Consider the following 18,184-nt stretch of genomic DNA (forward strand, 5'->3'; position numbering starts at 1 on the left):
CCAGAGCACACGTGGAACCGAGCTGCTCTTGACTTCAAGCTGTCCCTCCCCTGACATTATGCTCCCCAAGGAAGTGTGGATGGAAGTGCAACGGCATGTGACACAGGAACACGCGGATGCAAAAGGAGAGAAGGGTAACTGTGTCACCCTGGGAAAGAAAAGACTAGCTAACAAAAATGTACAGTTAAACACTGATAGATCGGACCACTTAAAAATAGCCAGCTTTGTTTCACTCATAGCAGGAGTATAATGGACCAGGCGAGAAAATAACAAAAATAATGAACAACCATAGACCAGAGACATTCTGTGGGGGTGGAGTGGGGAATGGAATCAAAAACGGGGGGGGTGGGAGGGATGGAAATGCACGGGACTATGGTGGTGGCACAGGGGTGATTTGGTGATGGGAAACCCGTGGGGATTACAATGGAGATGAAAAAAAAATGTGCAAAATGATGTAAAAATAAACTTTAAAAAAAAAAATAGCCAGCTTTTTGAACTCTCCTGCACTGCTGGTGGGAATATAAACTAGTACAACCACTATGGAAAACTGTTTGGAGGTTCCTCAAACTGCTTAACAGGGAGCTTCCCTACAGCCCAGCAATCCCACTCCTAGGTAACTACCCAAAAGACACAAAAACACTGATTCAAAAAGATACCTGAACCCACATTATTGCTGCTCTATTTACAATTGGAAAGACATGGAAACAACACAAATGCCCAAAAGAAGATGACTGGATTAAAAAGATATGGTACAAATACACACTGGAATATTACTCAGCAACCAAAAAAAGATAAACACATGACTTTTGCAGCAACATGGATGGAGCTGGGAGGGATCATGCTTAGTGAAATAAGCCAGAAAGAAAAGGAAAAATACCGGATGGTTTCACTCATAGCAGGAGTATAAAGGACAAGGAGAGACCCCACAGCGGAGTGAGGATCAAGGATGTCCCAGACTGAGGAGTTAGTGGTCAGAGGAACGCTGCCAAGCAGGGTCCCCCAGGTTCCACAGAAGTAGCAAAGGAGCCCCAGAGAGGCTAAATGACATCCTCACTTCACAGCCCAGGCCCACGGCCTTGGGAATATGCACAACTGGAGTGTGGTCCGGAGGCCCAGTTCCTGGTCCTGACCTCAAGGAGTGCCTGCCCTCCCTGGGCCTCAGTGAAGAGCAGGCTGGACAATGGACTTGACCTGAGGTAGCCTCCCCCAACCCCCACACCCACTATTCCCATGAAACCCCTGTGAGGAGGGCTGCGGCAGGAAAGGTGGAAGGCTTCTCCAGACAGGAAGTGACCTCGCCGGATGAATGACAGGCCAACATTCCATCAGCAGCCCCACCTGCTAGTGACCTTTGGGGCATGGGAGCCAGGAGTGGGTGGGCTCACTGAGGCCACGGAGGAAACAGGATTTACTGCGGAAGGCCAGGCACATGGCAGACCCCAGGCAGGGAAGTGACTTCATTTCACACTATGTCCTGCTTGCTTCCGTGCAGGGAGTTAACCCTTAGAGGGCCATGCTTCACAGGGCCCTGGCCAGCCCCACACAGGCCAGGGCCAGAGAATCCAGACTTTCTCCTCTACCCGTCTCCTGTCCCATCAATCACAACAAGGAAACCAAGGCTTGAAGAGGCTGACAACAGAACAGGCACTTTCTCACTAGACTGATCTGCACAGAGAAATGAGATAAAAACGTGGGGTGAAAAACTCAGGGAAAGCTTCCTAGAGGAGAAGATCACTGGGAAAATTTGATAAGAAAGGTATTCTACACAGAGGGAACAGCACGGAGAGAGGAATGTTTGGTGCTGCGCAGAACCTCCTAGAAGTATTAAGGTACTTAGGAGGCAAGAATACAGGATGAGGTGGTGAACCCCAAGTGCCTCGCCATGCCAGGGAGTTAGCATGGTACTCTGAGATGAGATGTGCTGCCCGGCCAGGGCAATAGGAGAGAGGCATAAGGGGCCCTGCCGCAACCCCAGGTTGCTGCCTAGGAGAGGGAACATGTAGAGCCCCACCTCAGCAAGGATATGACTCACTGTTACTCGGGGGCTGCTAGACCAAGGTCTCAGCAGACCTCATCCTACCATCCTATCATCCCAGCTAAACTCGATTTCGCATGAAAGGCTAGGAAAAGAAATTCACAGTACCAAAAAGGCCATCTGCCAAGGTCTATACCAGATAGCAGGCCAAAAAAACCGCAGGGCGCTGAGGACACAGATTGCCAAGGTGAAAGCCTCAGCTCCTCCTCAACCAACTGTGTGACCTTGATGGAAATAGGTCACCTCTCTGGGCTTCTCCTGCTATCAAGTGACCACTCCAAATGGCCCCGAAAACAGCGTGGCTGTCTTCTGACACAGAGAACTGAGTGAATTGGCTTAGACCACATCATGAAGAAACGTGGAAACAAGATTTAACCTTGGGCCCATCTGGCCCCAATGCCCAGGATCGTCCCAGCCCATCCACAAAACAAAACCTAAAATCCTAAGACCTAAAACTTATCAACTCCCCAGGCCTCCGTGGGGTTTCTGGCAAGCAAGAAGAGTTTCATCACCCCAAACCTCATGGCCGAGGGAAGGGCAGGGAGAAAACACCAGGGCAAGGAGAGAAAGAAAAATATTTTTAAGTTTCTCCCTCTTCCTGTTTATCTATCCTTTTGATCCCAAAGCTCCTAGTAGCTGTTTGTTCAGGGAAAGTTCTGCCAAGACTGACATCCTGCCATTGGCTGTCCTAGACTAAACGGGCCCTGCCAGCCTGGTGCTGAGGGCTCAGAGACTCACAGTCCCACAGACCCCTGCCGGGCCCAGGGAAGCTCCTACATAAAGGCTTCTCAACAGAAGCCAGGGGCCAGGAAGCGGAACCCCAGCCAAGGAGGTAGGCCACTGCCATGGCTTCCTCGGTGCCAGCTGGCACCCATCAGCTCCACACTCAACTCGACCGGCTGCAGAGGTGATGAAAAGGATTCCAAGAAACGACTCTAAGGCTGGGGTGGGGCTCACTAGGGGTGGGAATGCGGGGCCCGAGCTGTGCTGTCAGGTAGACCTGCTGTCCCAGGATGCACAAGGACCTGCTGTGTGCCCTTGGCCAAGTGACTGAACTTCTCTGAGCCCAGCTCCCTCACCTGTCAAAAGAAGGCAACACTGGTACCCACTTTATGAGGCCCGGGTGGAGATTCCATGAGACAACATAGGGAAGGGCTGGCTCCTTGTAAGTGTGAATAAACATTATTTATTCCCACAACAAGCTGACTCCCTCTCTCAATCCTGAAGATGTAAAATATCTTTAAACTGTATTCAAAAGAACAAGGACAGGGCCCTCCCTGGTGGCACAGCGGGTTAAAGCACAGCACTGAGAATCTAAAGCCGCTTCCTCATGAGTTTGATTCCCGCCTGCCCCGGAGGTGACCACATGGCGTGGCAGACCTCTCCTGACCCGCCCGCTGCTCCCCTCAGCAGTGTACCTCGTAGATCTGCCTGTTCTGCTCCCCACTCTGTCTCTGGTGAATCCTCTCGCCGCCCCTGAGCCTCTGGCCTGTACCCCAGTTCTGTATACACAAATAAATAAATCTTTAAAAAAAAAAAAGAACAAGGACAGTCGTAATAAGTGATGACACACACTAGCACCTGGATGAACCTAAAAGAAATTATATTAGGTATTCAAATAAGTCAGACACAAACAGACAAACACTGCAGGAGTCCACTGATATGAAGAAACTAGAAGAGGCAGATTCCCAGGGACAGAGTATGCGTGGCTGCCAGAGCCGAGAGAGAAATGGAGAGTTTGTGTTTAGTGGACACAAAGTTTGTGGAGATGAAAAAATTCTGGAGATGGTTGGTGGTGATGGTGTACAACACTATGATGGATTTAGTGCCACTGAACTGACTAGAAATGATACAAAGGGCAAATTTGTACATTTTATACTTCATTAACAAAATAAAGACTCATTTTTAAGTGTTTGGGTTTGTTTGTTTGTTTGTTTGTTTTTTGAGGTTTCTGACTCATCACCCAGCAAGCACCCTGGATATAAATAAGGTGATGGTGCATAGGTGAACTGGTGGTGGAAATTCTATGGGGAACTACACCTGATATAAAATATATATAAAGAAAGAAAGTAAATATTAATGGAAAGAAGAGTATGTGTCTCACCAGAAAAGCTAAAATTGTTCACAGCCAGGAATTAGCAACAAGACAAATTCTATGAATCAGAAAAATATAAACACCAATGATAGGCCCATACAGTAGAACATAAGACAACAATGAAGTGAACAAACGAAAAGGAAAAGGAAAAGGAACAGGCTGCTGATGTCTGTACCCTTCCAATGGAATTCACAGAATTTATTTTGAATCAGAAGAGGCCCAATAAAAACAGCTCATACCATATAGTTTCATTTATACAAAGTTCAAGAACAAGCAAGACTAATCATCGTAAAGGGACTCAGAAGTGTGTCCACTTCACAGCATTAGAGTAAGAGACTGGGCACAGCCCCTGGAACCTTCCAGGGCACTGGAAGAGCTCTGTATCTTGATCTGCATACAGGGTGCCCAGGTGCTGTATCTGTAACAACTCATCAAACTCTGCCCTGATTTACTGTCTATAAATTGTGTGTCAACAAAACACCTAATGACACATACTGTCTTTCTCTGAGGAAGAGGTTGGTAACAAAAGCTGCCAGAGGGAAGGCCATGGAAAAGTTGGAAGGTGGGTAAGGACACGGTCTGGGAGGCAGGAGGCCAGGGTTCAAATCCTGGTGCTCCCTGGACTAGATAGGATTCTTTCTTTTTTGACTTGTTGTTGACCGAATTTTATAGCATAAAGTTTATATTTACCGTCATAAACCAAAGCTATATAAAGAAAAAGTTTATGTCCTTCCACCACCCACCAAGTCCTTCCACAACAAGCTTTTTGCCCCTCCCAGTTAACATGGGTAACTGAGACCCTGCCCCTACAGGGTGGGATACCATTTCATTGTATCACAGCTCATTTAACAAAAGACTACTATGAACCAATAGTGTCACTTAGAGGATGCAATCTGGCCCCTCTAGGGGCAGACATTCCAAACAAAGAGAGAAAAAGAGAAGGAAAAAGGCCCTCCCTCATGGCCCAATGGGTTAAAGCAACTAGCCCCAGCCACTTCAGCACAAGTTCGATCCCCAGCCAGGGAGCTGACCCACATGGCACGGCAGACCTCTCCTGTCTAGCCCGCTGCTCCCCTCAGCAGTGTATTTCAGTACATCTGCCTGTTTCTACTCCTCACTCTGTCTCTGATGAATCTTCTCACCCCTCTCCCCAAACTCTGGCATGTATCCCAGCTCTTATATACACAAATAAATAAATCTTTAAAAAAGTCTGTCCACCTGTGACCACAGCAGTACTGCTCACAAAAGCCAAGAGGTAGAAACAACCCAAATACTCAACAACCATAAATGAATAAACAAAATGTGGGGTATGTCCATACAATGGGCTGTTATTCAACTATAAGAAAAGAATGAAGAACTGCTACATGCTACAGCACATCTGAACCCTGACAACTTTATTTCGGATGGGGGGGGGGAATTCCAGGCACAAAATAATAACATACTGTATGATTCCATCTGAGAGAAATATCCAAAACAGGTGTTCTGATCCCCACTCTGTGGGGGTGAATCCCCACACCTCTGACCTGTACCCCAGTTCTGTGTGCATAAATTTTTTTTTTTAAAGAGAGAGAGAGAGAGAGATTGCAGCACAGAGGGATCCACAAAGAAATACAATACAACAACACACTGAGTACACTGGACAAGAGATTCCAGGGGCTGAGATAATGAGAAAATGAGGCCACTAGGAAGGGACACATATTTAGCCATGAGAGCGGCAGAAAGGTTGTGCTGACACTGCAGGGCAGGCGGCTTTCAGCCACAGGGAAGAGAACAGCAAGCAGACAGACACGACGCCAAGGCCCCAGGAGAAAGAACGGGAACTGAAAGCAGACTGTGGAGTCTCCAGCACGAGGCCTTGTGCATACAGCCTCGTATCTTGACAGTGTTACTTCTTTGGAACAGATGACCAGAATTCAGACTGCTCAAGCAAAAAGGCATGTGCATTTTTTTTTAAAGATTTATTTATGCATACAGAACTGGGGTACAGACCAGAAGTGCAGGGATGGTGAGAGGATTCACCAAAGACAGAGTGGGGAGCAGAACAGGCAGATGGACGAAGTACACTGTGGAGGGGAGCAGCGGGCGGGTCAGGAGAGGTCTGCCGCGCCATGTGGGTCAGCGCCCTGACCAGGGATGGAACTTGCACTGAAGCAGCTGCAGCTCACCTGTGGTGCTGCATTTTAACCCACTGCACCACCAGAGAGGGACAGCATGTGCATTTTTAACACTATTAAGTACTGCCACATCTGTTCCCCAAACGTTGCACTATTTCATATAACAAGCAGAATTGCTTGTGAGGGCTGGATATCCCACATCCTCTCTGGATCAAGAAGTCATCCATCTTCATTTTTGCCCATGTGAAAGATGTCCACACCCAGCTTATAGACTGGGATACAGTTCTTCCTCCTCAGGATGCTGGGAGGTATAGCTGAGAATCCATCTAGTCTGCTCAGACCAGCACCAAGCAGCCATACCGAGCAGAGTGAACACTCAGCAAATGAGGACAAGCTGTCACTGTCGGGTGTGTACGAACGCCAGGAGGTAAGTGCCCATTCTGTAAATATGCACCAGTAGGGGAACCCCTAAGTGGAGCTCTGATTGCTCAAACCCACAAGAGAATGAGGTAGGAATGATGGCTCAGCGAAAGAATGCTGGGCTGGGACTCAAGACACTAGGTTCAAGTCAACCATTGCAAGACTCAGTCTCCTCACCTATAAAATGGGCTAACTCATCCCTTTTCACGCAGTCATTCCACATACATTTCTGCAGCACCTACTAAGCATGAGGCAGTGTTCTAGCGGGAAACACAGAAACAAGTATATCAGTGAGTTAAACACAGTATTCCAGGTGAGAGTGAGGAGAAAGAAAAGGGTTATGGAGATAAGGCTCAAAACATTAGACAAGGGATCTACTGAGGCTCCACATTTGGGTAAAGATCTGAAGGAAGTGACAAGACAAGCTATCTCATATAGGGCTCTGAAGAAATGGCCACCCAGGTCGAAGGGACAGCCCGTGCCAAGGCCCAGTGTGGCAAAGGATGCCTGAGGCAGCCGGTTTGGCAGCAAGGAAGTGAGACATCAGGTGGGTCATGGCTGAAAGACCACAGAAAGGACAGTGGCTTTCACTGTGGACAGAGAAGAGGCCCCTGGGAGGCCTGGAGCAGAAAAGTACCCCGGTGGGGTGTCCATGGCATCTCACACCGACCTTGAATGAGGTCTCAGTGGCTGCTCTCAGGAGGGCTTATCAGGGAGGGGAGGAGAAGTCACTGCCGCAGTAGTGCAGCAATGCTGGAGGTTGGGGCCGAGAAAGGCAGGAAGAGAAAGGATCCACTCTGACGGTGAAGCCAATGCATCCTGGGAGGGCCGCGTGGGAGGGAGACAGCCCAGGAAGCGAGCGGGATCCCAGAGAGGCTGCAGGACTCCGGGCTTCTACAGCTGAAAACACCACACAATTGTGACTCCATGGCTATCTGCTTTGGGCTCTGTGAGATTTTATCATTATTATTATTGTTGCTGTTATTAATTGGAATTTTGCTCACTTATTATAAAATTCACCTTTTTTTTAAATATTTCTTTATTTGTGCATACAGAACTGGGGTACAGGCCAGAGGTGCAGGGGTGGTGAGAGGATTCACCAGAGAAACAGAGAGGGGAGCAGCAGGCAGGTCAGAAGAGGTCTGCTGCACCACGTGGGTCACCGCCGAGGCCAGGGATCAAACCTGCACCAAAGCACCAGACAGCTTTGCTGTGCTGTGCTTTAACCTGTTATGCCACCAGGGAGGACCCAAAATTCACCCTTTTAAAGTATACAATTCGATGGCATTTTGAACATTCACAGAATTGTACAAAATGGTAAACATAATCATCACACGACCCAGCAATTCCAGTCCTAAGTTTTGAGTTGAAAACAAGTTTAGACAGGGTTAAATGTCCTTGGTGACCCAAAGGGTTAAGTCTTAACACCATGAAGCTAGCCACTAGTCTTAACAGCCACTCCAGCACCGGTTTGATCCCTGGCCAGGGAGGTGACCCACATGGTGCAGCAGACATATCCAGTCCTGCCCACTGCTCCCCTCAGCAGTGTATTTCATCAGTCTGCCTGTTCTGCTCCCCCCTCTGTCTCTGGTGAATCCTCTCACCCCCATGCCTCTGGCCTACACTCCAGTTCTTCTACACAAAAATAAATAAAAATTTTAAAAAGAAAGAACTAGTAAAAAGATTTGGAGTTAGAAGGAGGTTCTGGGTGAACGATGTTGTGAGTATACTAAATACCACTAATTGACACACTGTCGTATAGTTAATGTTGTTATGTAAGTCTCACCTCATTTTTTTAAGTTAAGAAGCAGTGAGCGCATTTCCTGGGCTGAGTGGCCGTCTCCTAAGCTATTCCATGCGATTCGGGGCTCACATGTGCTCCTGTGTTTACAATCCAGTTCCTTCTCTTTGAGCGCCAAATGACATCACCACACAGCACAAAGCTTGTGTTTCCAACTGGAGGGGTGGGGTGGAAGATCGAGCCCCTCCCCCATTGTCCACAGCAGTCAGGGGTGCTGTTGCAAAGGTCTAGCCTCTTAGCACCAGGGACCAGAGTTATGTCGAAAACATCTGTGTGAGCAGAGCAAAGTCCATCTCTGCGCCAAATTCCTGATTTCCACATGAAGTGGGTTTCAGGTCCACTACATGCAGTTGTCAATAACACCACTATCTGCCTTTCTCTCTTATCAAACAAGCCTGCTTTCCATCCACCTATTAAAACAGGCATTCAGCCGGGACAAAATAATAATAATAATGAACAACTATATCAGAGACATTTTACCGGGGTGGAGTGGGACATGGGATCAAGAGGCAGAGGGATTACAACTGAGATGGAAAAAGGCACAAAATGATGTAAAAATAAACTATTATAAAAAAATAAAAACAGATATTCAGGATTACTCACTGGCAATTGGACTAAAATGCATAAGTGATGAGAATCACCCCAGCCCACTCAGCCAGCCCAGTATTGTCAGGGCATTCTGCACAGCAGGTTCAGACCCAGAGGCAGGGAAAACAAGACAAGTAGCTGCCTCTAGCACCCGCCCCTGGCCATTTCCTTTCAGTTTCCATCCTTCCAAACAATCAACACTGTTCATTTGAAATGGGCTGTCTTTCTGATCTTATTAACATTTCATGTCTGTCTTATATTTATGTGAAAACTGTGGAAGTCCAAGGCAGTTATACCTAGCTTTATACTTGCATGCATGCTGTTATTTTTTTTTTTTGCTGTTATATTTTAATGAAAAAATGTAAATCCACAAGTGGCGTTTTTTTTTCTTTTAAAAGGGAGCCCACCCAAAAAAATATATTTATATATATGCCGTGTGATTCTATTTGTAGGAAATAGCCAAGGACACGCAAATCTGTAGAGACAGAAAGTTGACTCATGGGCTGGGGTGGGCAGTGATGACTAATGGTACAGGAATCGCTACAGCATGGCACTTGGGATGGTATGTCGCGTGGCATATGGATCAGATCTCCTTAAAGCTACACGAAAAGTCAACATATTGCCCAGGCTTGAGCAGCGCTAAGCTGTTGTTAGCACAGGGAAATCAGCAAACCCGCCACTGCCTCTCCTCCCTCTGGACTGTCGGCGGCCCGGGAGAAGGAAGCTGAGACAAAACCCAAGTCACAATTCAAGCCTGCACTGAGCATCACCAACAGGATTCCTCTCCTCGACTCGCTTCATACAACAGCAGGAAAACACGGCTTGCAGTGACCTAACTACGAACAACTTAAACTTCAAAACAAACGCAATCAGTGTTAGCAAGTGTGCAGGGAATGTGAGTCACTTTTCACATCGGTAGAAGGGTTGAGGCAAAGCAGCCTGGAGAGGCAGATTAAAGCGCTGGGGTCCCTGTTGACCAGAGTCAGAGGAGAACAAGCAACTCTGAACACAGCAGCCCCTTTTCAGGGGGCACCGACTTCCCCACCTCCCCCCCACAGTGGGGCAAAGTCTGCTGAGAGGGAGACCTGAAGTTGCTGCTTAAAAGCCTCAGCAAAGGGCAGCTTCCCGAACAAAAGAGAGGCCTCAGGGCCCACTCTGCCCACCAACAAATGGCCCTCTCCTGAGGCCCATCCCTTCCAGGGGCACATCACAGAGACAGGAAGAGGAAGCTCTGGCTACTAGGCAGGAGGCACTGGTGACCTTCACCCAAACACCCAGCCCAAACAGAGAGATGCATTTATCTCAGTGCCTCCCTCCTCCAGAAACCTGCTCTGACTTAACCACCTCTGGAACAACTTCACTCCATCTCCTGAAAGCCCCACAAAGCCCCAGCAGGGCCAAGATGGCTTCCTTTCAACCCCTGGCTCAGGGTAGGGTTCCCAGGCGATGTGCACAGAATTCAATGGCAGCAGTGGGGACATCCCCAAGATGAGGACTCATTGAAAAGGGCCCAGTGCCAGCAAACCAGAATCCCTATAGAGCTCCGAATCAAAAACCACAAAATCCACTTAGAGACACAGAAAAAAAAAGACCAAGGAACAGTCAGCAAACAGTTGGCAGCGTTATGTCTGTGCAATAAGAGAGGAAATAAGGAAGGGGGTGGAGACTTTAATTTACTCTATGAAGCTACTACTTCCACCTTTCGTAAAGATAAGTACTTCTCAAATTTTTTTAATTTGAAACATTTTAAAAGCAGGATAGGCATAGCCACTGGGAATACCAAGTGGGGTCCCTACACACCTACTCTCCATGGAGTACTACTCACCAGTAACAAAGGACTCGCCCCTGAAACACACGGCAAGCTGTGCAAAGAAGCCAGGTTAATTAAGCAAAGAAGCCAGATACAAAAAGATTGCCCACTCTATGGGTCTGAGCATGAAAAAATCTAGAGAAAACAAAACCACAGTGATGGGAAGGAGATAGTGGGCCTGGGAGTAGGTGAAGCAACTCACTAGAATAGAATATGAGGAACTTTCTGGGGACTGGAAGTGGTCTCGACTTGCCTGAGTGGTGGCTGCAAGTCCACATTTACCAACACCCATAGACTGTAGACTCAGCACACTTGATTTTTATTGTGGAAAAAAAAACAGTATTTTTTAAGGTAGAAGAGAGAGTAGTCACTAAATGGGTGAGAGGTTTTCCTCTGGGGTGACTGAAAGTGTTTCGGAACTTGGCAGATGGTGGTGGTGGAAAATGGTGAATATACTCAAACTGAGTTGTGAATTTCACCACCATTTTTATAAAAAGAATCATTTAAGGAAGATGGGGGAAAGTTATATCCATTTTACAGATGAGAAAACTGGGCTCAGAGGAAACACCCAACTGCCAAGAGGGGGTTCCCCCACCATGCCTCAGGCCAGTTCAGAGCCACCTCAACCCCATGCTCTGCATTTCTGGGGACCTCTCTCTGGGACATTTGGATACCCACAGATCTGGAGAGAGCCAGCGGAGTACCACAGCAGGGCACCCCTGAGCCATGAGCTCCATCGACAGACAAGGCTGCCACAGGAGAAGAGCTGAACATCCAGTAAGAAGTCTGGAGTCCCAGCTGAAAATTGAGAGGTCCCAGGAAAGGCTGGCAGGCCATGTGGGAAATGGGCAACGGCAAATACGATTCCTAAAAGGTAAATGAGAGGCTCGGCTTCCAATGGACCTCCAGCTTGTGTCCTAACAGGGCGGCCTCAGGACCCAGGGTGGCAGAGACAGAGGCACAGAGGTGCCTGCCAGGCCCAGGGCGCCCTCCCTAGATCCAGAGGTCCGCTCAAGATCCCTGGACACCCAGCTTCACCACTGCTCTTGCTGCCTGGGAAGCCTTCCCTGCCCCTTGCAAACTCTTGGCTGTCCTTCGAGGCCCACCTGAAGTGGAACTCAGCCCTGGGCGAGTCATTCCCTCCCTCCAGCTCCGCCCCAGGGGCAGGAGCAGTGGTGTGGCATGTTTCTCTCACCTCCCCACGCCTGCCAAGCTCACTCACTTTTGGTTCCCTGCACCTCATACTGAACCCAGGGCCAGGAAAGGTGAGGGTTCTGGAGAAGCTCGATGCCATGCGGTGCTGTCCCACCTTAAGGCACATTCCTGTATCCACAGTCCCTCCCTCTACTGAGAATAGCAACTTCATTAATAACAGCAGCACCTAAAGCTTTCAGTTACTGGAGCCTCACGCTACCTAAGGGCTCTCCAGGCACCATCTCCTTTCATCCATGCCACATCCTTATAAGTTAATCCTGTCACACCAGAGAACCAAACACTGTGAGCCACAGAGCTAGGGAGTGAGGGAGCTGAAATTCAGCCCTGGTGGGGTGTTCTTCATCACTACTGGCCCATGGGGAGCAGTCGTGAAGACCAGCTCTGAGTGGGAGAGGACTCGAGATTTCAAAAGCCAATGCTCTCCAGGCCCCCTCTTTCCTCAGGTCCCCACCAAAGACCCCAAAGAGCAACAGGGCCTCCTCCCAGCCCCGGCCTGCTGCTCCCAGGCCCATCCCATGCTGAGTGCCAGTTACAGGAAACATAAAAGGCCCGTCTGCGAGAGCCTGGGCCTGGACAGGGAAGTGCACAGCTGCCCACGAGGAGGCAGAGCCATGATTTGGGGCTATTCTTAGCAAACCACTGGCTCCCCTCCCAGAGGCCTGGCAGGCAGCAGGCCCCAGCTTCCACACACTCTGCCTGCCATTACCCAGCACACAGTGGTCCCCCAGGGCTCAGAGGTGGCTGGTGGGCAGAAGTGAAGGCAAAAATCCTCTGGCTTTCCAACCAGAAGCGCCTGCCTCCCGGACTGCCCAGAGCCAAGTACTGTGGCTGGTGAAGCACACTCTAAAGGGTGCTGACTCTGGGGGAGGTTATCTCCAGTATTCACTGGATATTTCCAATTTAGCCCTTCTAGCACCTCCATGGCTCAGGGTTACTGACCCCATTTTAAAGATGAAGAGTTTGATCTTCTCGGCCCTCGCTGGTGGTGCAACAGTTTAGGACGCAGCACTGCAAGCTGGCCGCAGCCGCTTCAGTGCAAGCTCGATCCCCAGCCCCGGAGGTGACCACATGGCCCGGCAGACCTCTCCTGACCCGCCCGCTGCTCCCCTCAGCAGTGTGCTTTGTCCATCTGTTCTATTCCCCACTTTGTCTCTGGTGAATCCTCTCACCACCCCTGCACCTCTGGCCTGTACCCCAGTTCTTCATGCATGAATAAATAAATCTTAAAAAAAAAAAGTTTCATCTTCTTAAATATGCGTTAGTTAGGACATTAAGTAACTTCCCCATGCAGGGAGTGAGTGCCAGGCTGTGTCAGACTCTGGCCTGGCCCCCAACCTCCAGGTTGGGCAAAAGAGAGGTAACCACAGCTATGAAGTGGAGGGTCCCTCACCATCTAGGTGCAGAGTTTGGGGACAGTGCAGGTCACACCACAGGGCTATAACCTCATCAATGACCCCATTGTAGGTCTACCAGGGGTTGTCCCTGCCAAGAGTCCCCACCAGGTTCCTTCCCGGTCCTGGCCACCCAGTCTCACTCAGGAAGCTCTGGAGACCCAGGGAAGATGAGAACTCCAAGGTTCAAAGGGCCCCTGCTTCTGCTTAAGGCCCGTAATGGAGGGAGTGGGGAGGTCAGTTGAGTAAAACAGACAATACTTAGCCCTTCAGAGTCTTCGAACCCCAAAGCGGGAGTCTAGAAATGAAGGTATGCCACAGCGCACCACCACCCCGAACAGGACAGCCTCTGGGCACTGCTGCCACAGGGCAAAACGGGGAGTTTAACAGTGGCCCCCAGTCTACATCTCAGCATCCTATTCAGCCTTCATCTGACACTGCTGTCAAGAGAGGCAGGTTTAAGTGTCTGTGTCCCAGGAGCCCAGACTAACTCCATGTGTGCTCAGCCACTTCTGAGGGGTCTCGCATCTGTGAACATCAGTTCACATCCCTGTCTGTGCTCCAGGGGGCCCACCGGTGTCTTCCTACTTCCACATCTCCCTTCCATGAGGCTGCCAATCCTCCTGCCGCTGCATATCTGTCTACAGGTGTCTGTGGCCCATGTGCGGCCCATGTTTCTGTGTTCACATGTCTGTCCTTGAATGTGGCTGCAGGTCTTCCTGTGTCTATCTTCATGCATGTCTGCATTCAGATCCTCTCTGTCTCTGCCTGGATTGGACCATAACCTGAATGTGCACGTGTTTCTGCCCACACCAGCATCCCCCACCTGAGGCCAGGTGACCCTGTGTGTTGGAGGCAGGTGTGTTCATCAAGTGTTCCCAGACTGGCCAAGGGTTGAGGTGTGAGCTCAGCACCTGTCTCCACTCCCAAATCAGCACCCAAGGCCACAGGCATGAGCACACTGCCATCTCTGCAAAGTGGTCCAGAAAAGCGGAACCTGCTAGAAGTGATAAGAAAGAGGCAGAACCCCAGACACCACAGGACCACACAGGTGAGGCCCATGCTGCCCCAGGTGCCACTTACCTCAGGCCAGACCTGCTGCCAAACTCTCACACCCAATGACCAGTTGACCAGTGGTGTGGGGGGCGCCTGTCTGCCTTCCAGGAAACAGTGTCAGGCCACAGGTCTCCAGCCTCCCCAGCTCATCTCCAATCCCTATGACAGAGATTCTTTACACAGGAAGTCCAGACTTGAATCTCTCTATAAAGCTGGATCTAGACCCAGGAGCCCCAGGGCAACTGTGAGAATCCTATACTCAGCCTGACCCAGAAACCAAACAGGTTTCTGCAGAAATCCACTAACAGGAAAACACACACAGAGAGAGACACAAGCTGGAGAGGCCTGCAGGGCTCAGATGCACTGGAGGGTCTCACCCCTGGCTGTCCCCCGTCTGCAGAGGTGGGGAGAGGGCCTCATGACCAACAGGAAAATAAGGAAGGGTTGGTGTGGGGCTAGAACACTTTAAACACATTTTCAAGATGCATGAGAACTGGCTCCCAGCAGTGGCAGTGACCACAGTCTCTGTCGCTCACTTGGTAATTAATCATATGCAGCTTCTTGGCATTTCCACTGTTAGTACTAGTCTTGGCCTGGTATCAGAACCCCATTATCAGCAAACTTTTTGTGTGTTTATGTCTGTCTTCACCCGTGGGGTTCAGCCACCTGAGGACAGAACTCTTCAACTCCTCCCACATACCCTCTGCAGTAGAGCCCAATGCCTGGCATTTAAGAGGGGCTGTGCGAAGGGGTCTGCTCTGCACAGAAACCAGGAGCTGGTACCTAGACTCTGGCTGGAGGGGTAGAGCACAGAAGCTTGTCACTCGGAAAGCTTTTCTTCCACCCCTGACTCCCCAAAGATAAGAATCATGTTCCAATCATCCTGGCCATTTCAAAAGTACAGTGGTCAGGGCCCTCCCTGGTGGCGCAGCGGGTTAAAGCACAGCACTAAGAGCTAAAGCCACTTCAGCGCGAGTTCGATCCCCGCCTGCCCAAGAGGTGACCACATGGCGCTGCAGACCTCTCCTGACCTGCCCGCTGCTCCCCTCAGCAGTGAACTCCGTCAGTCAGTCTGCCTGCTCTGCTCCCCACTCTGGTGAATCCTCTCACCATCCCTGCACCTCTGGCCTGTACCCAAGTTCTACGTGCATCAAAAAAATAAATCTTAAAAAAAAAAAAAAGTACAGTGGTTCTGAGCCCCATTCGCCATACTGCTTCCTGGCAGGTCACAGCCCCTCAGGACAAACCTCTGAAAAAGAAAGGGGCTCTCCCGGGAGACCAAAGCCCACGAAGGAAGGCCAGATGGCCGGGGATCAAAGCCTGTGACCCCTGGAACCTTTGAACTCTTCTCTGTTCCAACGGCTCCAAGCCCTCTAAAGATGAGCCCAGGGACCACGAGCCCAGCTGCTTTCCTCCGTTCCAACTTCATAGGAAGCCTGGGGCCAAGCCGCAGGCCTAGCTACAAAGAGTGGGAGAGTGAGGCTGTGGCCAGTCCAGTCTACCCCAGGCTACCCCAGTCCGAGGGAAACCTCAGGGTGGGCGGCCCAGGGTCCCACGACGGGAGGACTCCGTAACTGCTCGCGGTGTAACCTGGAGGTCCGGCTTCTCTCCCGGGCGCCGACCCCGCGCGGAGGGAGTCCGGGATCTCTCCTCCCCAGGAAGCCGCGTTCCCGAGGAAAGGGGAGTGGGTGGTCAGCGCAGTCCCAAGCTCCCGGTGCCCAGAGGACTGCCGGGTCTGCCCTCCCCTCGCCAGCCCAGGGTCAGAACCCATCGGTACCTGCCAGCCCACGGCTCCGGGGTGCATCCGCGCTCCTGCAGCCGGCGCGCTGCGCCCTGACTGCGGGCGCCAAGTCAAACAACAGCGAGGCGCGCCCGGCGCGGGCTCCGGCTCGCTCCTCCCTACTTCCCAAGCCCATCCGTGGGCAAAGAAGGCTCCGGAGGCGGGCAGGCCAGGCTACAAGAGGCGAGGCCAAGAGAGCGGGAGCCCGTGCTCGCGGGCAGTACAAGCCGCGCGCCCCAACCCCAGCGCGCCGCTCACAGCCCCGCGCCCCGCGTCCCCCACGCCGAGGGGCGGACCCGACTGGGCCGCCAATCACCGCGGCCGCCGCCGCCGGGCCAGCGGGAACCGGGGTCCCAGTCACCAAGGGGGCGGGGGGGCTCGGATTTAAAGACACACTCACCCTAGCCGGCCCCCATTGGCATCCCACAGCCGGGAGCCCTGGACTGGGAGGGAGAGGCTAGCCTCACCTAACCGGGCGTCGCTTCCCGGCCTCTGCAGGCCCACCCTCTTCAAGAGGGAAAAGTTTGGGCCGGGAGCCGGCCTAGGAAGCTAGTGCCTCCTCCCTTGTCATTAGCTCGCTGTGTTCTGGAGGCTGCCTAAACCCTCCTTCCAGCCTCCCTGGCTGGAGAAAGAACCAAATGCTCTCAGGGCCACATACCCCAAACCCAGGCTGCGACTCCCAGAGGGATTCCTGCACCCCTCTGCTTTTTAAAACCGGACTGGGATTTGGCGAGACTGAGACAGTAGTCAGGCTCCAGAACTTGTTTTCCTATGCTGTGCAGCCTGAGATAAGCGATCGCCCTCTCTGAGCCTCAGTCCCCCCAAGTGTCAAAGAGTGAGTCTTAAGGAGTAGAAGGTCCGCGGGCTGTTACCCCAAGCTTTTGACACCCAATGAAATGGGCCCCTCACCCCCCCCCCCGGGGCGAAAATGGAAGAGCAGGGTCAGAGACTTCGACATGGGAGAGTTCCCTCAGCCCCTACCCTGGCTCTGGCAGTGACAAGTGCAGTCCACACTGGCTCCAGCACTGTGCCCTTCCGTCAAAAACCCCTGAGGCTCATGTTTGCCCACAAAGCCCACAGATACCTCCCTGCTTGGCTTTCATTCACTCTCACTCTGCCCACATATACCCCCCCAAACCCCCCCCCCCCCTGCCTTCTCTCTCTCTCTTTCTCTCTCTCTCTCTCTCTCTCTTTCTCTCCCTCCCTCTCTCTCTCTCTCCCCCCCCCCCCTCCCCCTCCCCCCTCCCTCCCTCCCCCTCTCCCTTTCTCTCCCCCCCCCCCCCCCCTCTCTCTTTCTCTCTTGCTTCCTCTCCAGAGGCAGGCTTTGTTGTCTTTGGTGAGTCACTTCCTCTGTCTCTCACATCCACACTAGGGAAATCTCCTTCCTCACCTGTCATTACCTGCCTCCTCCCCTATTAGGCTTGGAACGATTGTGGGTCTTGCTCTAACCCCAGCTCCCCAGGTTGAAGGCAGAGCAGGCCAGAGGGCTCTGGGCTGGGAGAGGACCCACAGGCCACATCCCCGCTGTGGCCTGAGACTAAACTTGACTTCTCTGATCTGGCATCTAGCACCTAGGTTTCACATGCTTCACCTAGAGGATTCTCTGAGGATTCTTTATTGTTCCTATGTTAATAGAAGAAACTGAGGCCCAGAAGATTTGGCCTCAGCTACAAGTCACCTCCTATCCTACCCAAGGTGCAAGGAGTTGAGAAGCAGAGAAAGTCCAAACATGGCCTTAAGGAAGACCCCATAGTGTGCTATGCAAATATGCATATATTCCTGCACACGTACACACATTCTCCCCAGCCCACAGACGGTTGCCAGGCTCTCTCCAGGAGGAGAAAATTCTGGTTCTGACCTGTCTCTCAACCTTTGATGC

At 51.2% G+C, this 18,184-nt stretch overlaps 1 protein-coding gene across 1 annotated transcript in view; it reads right to left on the minus strand.

Moving 5' to 3' along the window:
* Positions 1 to 16,533, minus strand: part of PALD1 (phosphatase domain containing, paladin 1) — a 67,187-nt gene extending 50,654 nt beyond the window's left edge. The window contains exon 1 of the mRNA XM_004680805.2: positions 16,303 to 16,533. The gene's annotated coding sequence lies outside the window, so the exon portion shown is untranslated. The remainder of the gene's footprint in view (positions 1 to 16,302) is intronic.
* Between the last annotated feature and the right edge of the window lie 1,651 nt (positions 16,534 to 18,184).

Source organism: Condylura cristata, unplaced genomic scaffold (assembly GCF_000260355.1).
Source record: "Condylura cristata isolate star-nosed mole 26May11 unplaced genomic scaffold, ConCri1.0 scaffold00011, whole genome shotgun sequence".
Classification (NCBI taxonomy): Eukaryota; Metazoa; Chordata; class Mammalia; order Eulipotyphla; family Talpidae; genus Condylura; species Condylura cristata.